The sequence below is a fragment of the Emys orbicularis genome, chromosome 5 (assembly GCF_028017835.1).
Source record: "Emys orbicularis isolate rEmyOrb1 chromosome 5, rEmyOrb1.hap1, whole genome shotgun sequence".
In the NCBI taxonomy this organism is placed as follows: domain Eukaryota; kingdom Metazoa; phylum Chordata; order Testudines; family Emydidae; genus Emys; species Emys orbicularis.
This window is the reverse complement of record NC_088687.1, coordinates 115,014,255-115,020,586: the sequence shown is the minus strand read 5'-3', so window position 1 is coordinate 115,020,586 and position 6,332 is coordinate 115,014,255.

The following is a 6,332-nucleotide window of genomic DNA, read 5'->3' as shown; positions in this document are numbered from 1 at the left end:
CTCCAGCAGCTGCTGTGCAGGGAGGGGGCCCTGCACCATCATGTGACTGAGTGGGGCCAGCAAACCCTGGCAAAAATCTGGGGGGCATGTCACCGCACATGCACCCCCATGTGTCTCCTCTGGCTTCTGCCCACTGGCAAGGGGGGTTTTGGGGCTTCACCCCAACGAGGCGTGCCTGACGGGGCTCAGGACTTCAGCAGGAGTGGGGCTGAAGCTCCAGACCCCTCTACCCACAGGGCTGAAGCCCCAAGCCCCAGCAGGTGTGCCCCACGGGGCTGAAGCCCCATCAGGCACACCCTGGCTCTCAAACTTCTGAAGATTGTCGTATGCGGCTCAGAGGACCTATAAGTTTGGCCACCCTGAGCTATGGAATGGGTGAAGACTTCTTCATTCACGTGTGCTGTCTAAGAACTTGTGCACACAAAGAGCATATGTTTGGCTATTTTTTCAAGCAGTTTTCTTCCACAGACCTCACAAGACTGCTTATCTAGGCTAGAAGAGCAGTCTGGCACTACTTGCTCAGCCAAGGAACAGTGATCATTGACTTTATTTTTATCTCTCTAAAACATTATTAGCGCACTAACATCAAAGAAGTAGCATATCCTTCACACAACATAACAAAAGAAGGTATTTAGTTGCACTGGCCTCATATTTCATTGTACTACCACATCACAAGTTGCTGCAGTGATAACGGAATCACATATCTTCTAAAACAACAAGGAAGAAAAAATGCAACTATAACATTCTTTGAAAGGTGTAAATGCATGTTAGGCATCAACTGCATTTCACCAAAACAATACAAGCTGCACTGACAGCAAAGTCATAACGTCACGTACCTTTACCAAAGACAATAGAGGAGATAGAATTTAAAGTTGCCATTGAAGAACATGACTATATAAAGCATATGCATGTGATATTTCTAAATGAGTCCTCCTTTGATCTTCACAAGGATGACTATGTAACCAGAACATAAAATGTGCTCTTTAGGCACACTGAATACAGGTACAATGATCATTCTTAAAATTTCCACTTGTCTCATGAGTATCTTAAACAACTACATTTTACCTCAAGTACCTGGTTCTTCCTGTGGAAAGGGCCAGTATTTATATGAACTGTTGGCACTTAAAACAACGCCGCCACAATCTCATGCAGCAAAATGTAACAATAGAAAGGGTAAATAAAGATAATTGAAATTTTGGGCATCACTTTAGCCAGCATTCTGAAGTAAACCAGAATCCACAGAAACACCGCAGACCACTCCTACCTTCCCATCTCCCTGGCTGTCTAGTGGAGTTCTTCAAGGGGACAGAAGAAGGTTTCAGACAGTATGAGGTTCCCCTACTTAATTTTTTTAGCTACCTACTTGAGACCCAGGCTGCACGTAGCATTTCCCACTGGGAGAGGGAGGAAATTCATGGATGGAAATAGGCCATTTTTGGCTTCCCAAACTGCCTTTTACTCAGATATTTTTGTGGGGAAGAGAGAATTGAAAAAGTGTTTTTATATGTGTGTCATATTTGTGACAAACATGGGACCATAGCAAGCCACATATTTTTGAGCAGAATTCCCCAGTGATTTCCATTCAGATTGTAAGCTCGTCTCGTGTGTATATCCATGTAAGCCATGCCTGCTCAGCGTAGCACTCTGTCCCTCTCTAGTGGTGGCTAGGCAACTAAACATTGATGAGCCTGCTACAGCCTGGGCTAAGAGAGACTGGCTCTTTTAGCTCAGGCAGTAGAGGCTTATGTATTAAGATGCAAAGATCCCAGAATTTCTCCCTAATGCAGACAACCCAACCAGGGTGGCAGCGTTACAAACAGTTCTTAACACAACGTAGCCTAAGCGCTGTTAGAGCCTCTAAATACTCCTGAAATACAAATAATAAAATGGATGCCAATATAAGGCACACATATAGAGAAAGGCAGTTCCAGGAACTGTATGAATTATATTGCCACACCCTTCCACTATCAAATACAAAAAACATGTAGGTGTTTACATTTTCAGAGAAATGGGTGCACTGTTACTCATCTAATCTGACTATGACCTGCTTTATTGAAGTGAGATGAGACACATCTGAGCTGTTAAAGAATTTCCCTTTTACTACTTTAATTTTCCTTCTTATGCATGCTCCTTCACGCTGTAGCGTGGACACTGATGACTGAATGAAAACACCTTAGTGCACCTCTCAAGGGTAGTCATAATTTTTCAGCTTTTTGGGAGGAGAGGGGTTGGGGGAAGGAGACGGAAGAGAGATATTTTCCTAAATTCAAAGTACAAAACCTATGGGTAATTTGATTGGTACCTGGGAAATAGGAGGGGGAGGGAGGGGGGGAGAAGGAAACGGGGAGAGTGAAGATGTAGCAAGGGTTGTATTTCAAGACACAAATAAACATCTTTACTGTCAAACTCGTATCACCAAGACATTAATTCATCTCTATCTGTAACAGACAAAATATTGCTGATAAGAAGTTTTGCTGTAACTCATTAATTACTAACCATATTTAAACCAACCAAACATAGTGCTATTTCATGTGTCAGGCTTTCTGGAATGTAACTTGTATGAAGGATACTGTACTAAATAAAGTTGCATAACTTTCCACACCTACTTTGTGTATAGTAAACCAAAAGTAATTCTGTAGTTTGACAACATTTCTGCAACATGGAAAGACAGACAGTTGAGTACAATATGGGCAGAACAGCTCATTGCTGTTAGCAGGAGGCCCTCTTTCTCTGACAACTTCAGAAATGCATTTTAATAGAATAGCAGCCACTAGAAAATTATGACGTTGGCTGGCCCATATACTATATCACTAATTAATTAGAGAGGAGATATTTACCAACAAGGTTTCAAATATGGTATACCAAATGATTCAATATATTAAATGTTAGTATTTTTGATATGATACCCAAGAGGTTTACAGAACTATGACAGCTGGGAAAAGGCAGAAGTTTTTTTTTTTTTTTTTTTTTACTTTTTCCACAAGTATCAGTTAAATACATACATGTGAGGCACTTTTGCAAATAATCAGAAGATTCTTCCACACTAGAAGACAGAGACATAAAAAAGCAATGTTATTTTAGGAGAGTTTGGCCTAATTTAGAGAACTTTGTTTCTCATAGACACATGAATTGCTATGTAGATGAAACATGGAGATAAGAAGGGGTTAAGTTAATTTTACATTCACATGCACATATGCCAACTGCTAAGCCAAGCATATTATATAGAAGCCCCACCTGAAATTAGAACTTCATTGTGCTAGGCACAATACAAACACACAGTGAAAGTGTGTCCTGGCACAGAAGAGCTTACAGTCTAAACAGACAAGATGCAAAGGGTGGAAGATGAGGACTATTAGTATCTTATTTTAGAGCATGGGGAACTGAGGCACAGAGAGAGTAAGATCCTAGCATCACACAGCGAGTCTAAGGTGGAGCTCACAATTGAATTCAGATCTCATGTGTCTCAGTCCATTGTCTTCCTCTTTGGTATATGATACATGAATAAACTATAGTTGTGACCCTGCTGAAAATGTAATAGAAGCAAGTCGTCTGAGCAGCAGCACAACAACTGAAGTCAATGAGCAACAACTGAAGTACTACACAGGAATAACTGGTTCCAGGATTGGTTCCTAGGAGTCTCTTTATTTTGGCCATTATTGATACATTCTTGTGAGCAATAGATTTAAGAAAAGGTAATTTGCAATGAAAAACGCCTAGTGCTAAACATTCATTATCTATATTTCATAGTATGCATCTGTGATGGAGGGACTGGGACCTGCCTATTATGTACAAACATTGTTCAGAGGGTTTTAACAAGAGGCCTTACCTAAAATTGATACAGATAGCCAAAGAAGTCTCGGAAAGAGGATATGTGGGCTAGGCCCTAAAGCCTTTGAAGGATTGCTATTAATCATCACTAAAGGATCTTGATATCCTCAATGGTCCATGTCCTAAAGAAAACAGTGAGTCCAAACCATATTGTGTGTGTAGATAACTGAAGGAAAAAAAGAGTATTTTGGAAAGTAAGGGGTAGTAGCCCTAGATCGGGGTGGACTTGATAAGAGAGCTTTCCTAATTGAAAAAAGGAGTTGTTGGTCTCTGGACAGGAAAGGATGCTGACAGCTGGACCAGAGTACTCAGAGAGAAGGAATTGGCTCACGAGGGATGTAAGTGATTCACTTTCCTCTTGCCCCCCCCCCACACCCCCCCATAACTAAACTGAAAATGCCTCATCTGGTTTAACTGATAAGTGTATATAGTCAACTGTTTCTTTTGTTTTAATTCCATTTTCTCTCTGGTTTTAATAAATCTTGTTTTGATTAAGATTATTATTGTCTGTGGAATCTAAAATCCCCTATCAGTCTCACTTGGGTTACCATCAGGCTGTGGAACGCACACACCAGGGAAGAAGCCAAAACACCAAGAAGGAAGTGAGTACAGGTGATGGTGTTGATCACCGCATCTTCCCAAAGAAAGATACTCATCCTTCCTCCTTGGCCTCAGCAAGTAGCCACAAATGAGCATCATTCCTGGAATATCAAAGGGAAGGTTGACATACTGGCAGAGTCAAAACAGTAAAATGCAGTATATCTATTAAATACCAAACACGTTTCAGGACAATGAATGGCTTAATGCCCATCAACACTTAGGATTTTCAGAAATAAGAGGAAGCCTTTATGCCTAACTGGTCCTGTTGACACCTGGTATTATACCAGATATGTGTAGATATTTATCGGTTTTCACTGATGCCTGTAAAATCCAGGCCAAAAAGGTATGCTAAGAATAAAAAGCACTGACTTTAAGTTTGAATTTTCTTGCTATAGTTCATTTAAGTTAGACCAGTGGTTCTCAAACTGTGGTGCATGGAGCACTGGTGGTCTGAGGAGCTGCTTCTGTCACAGTGTTGAAGTTAGAGAGACAAGGTAGGTGAAGTTAATATCTTTTACTGGACCAACCTATGTTGGTGAAAGAGAGAAGCTTCTGAGCTACGAAGAGCTCTTCAGGTCTTCTTCAGTGTTGAAGTGTCTGTCACCTTCAAGCAGTTACACCGGTCAGGATCCTTTTACCGTTTCCAGAGGTTTGGTTGGTGTGGGAAAAAAAGCAAGCATCATTCTGCACCCTTCAAGGACTCTCTTCACTGGGCCTTTGCTGTACAGTTAACCACATTTCAAATTTGTGGTTGACTCAATAATTGTACACAGACAACGTAGGACAGATCTAAAACTATAAAACAACAAGGTGGGGCTGCAGACAACAAGAGGAGATTCAGCACAAAAAAGTGTGAAGTCTTACACCCAGGTAAGTAAAATAAGCAGCAAAGACACAAAATGAGAGGATGCAAACAAACAGCTGCACCCCTAGGATTAAAGCGAGTTTATTTTAATTGAGTCTCTATAACACTGTCTTAATATGAGCTAAACCTTAGGTGCTAAAGGATGAGGAGTGGGAAGGTGTGCGTGTCCAAAACAGATTCTCTATCCTAAGAAATGGTCCATTATCTGAAAAACTTTAAGAGCCACTGATTTAGCCCCTACATTTTGAATTGATATACCTGTCCTTTATACTGTATTTTAAAGTGTTTTTTATTTAGTAATGAAGGTAGTTGTACACAGTTTTGATCTCAGAGGAAATCTATTGTATAAGAAACCCTCATACACTTTGGCTGAAGCCAATGGAATTTCATGAAGCACTCTCAATAACTTCATGTATAATTGCTAGAATTCCGTGTTTGCCAGAAGCTGGGAATGAGCAACACCGGATGGGTCACTTGATGATTCAGTGTTCTGTTCATTCCCTCTGAAGCACCTGGCATTGGCCACTGTCAGAAGACAGGATACTGAGCTAGAAGGACCTTTGGTCTGACCCAGTATGGCTGCTCTTATGTTCTGATGCTAGTAAGTCATGTGCATGCAACTGGGGGCAGAATTTGTCTACATCTTACACAGGTAAGAATTAGTGCTTTCAGCTTCCCCTGCCAATACATTGGTGGAAAGGAAGCACTTGGCAGCGATGCAGAATTTGCCCCTCTCCCAAAAAGCACGTTTACTGGAAGAAGGTTATGGGGGAGTCAGGCATGAACGATTCCGAATCCTCTGCCTTAAGAACAGTGCTGGGGGAGGATTATGAACAGTATACAACCTTTTCCAAAAAACAAAGCTTCCAGGAAATGGGGGAGGCAACGGGATGACCATGGACACGTCACACCTGTAACAATGCGGTTCTGGCGGGACCCAACTGAGAGTGCCAATTGAGGACAAATTGCTCCAACAGGGCAGTTACAGCCCTAGGCTGGGGTTTTTCCACCTCTAAAGCAAACCAAACCAGCCAGACAA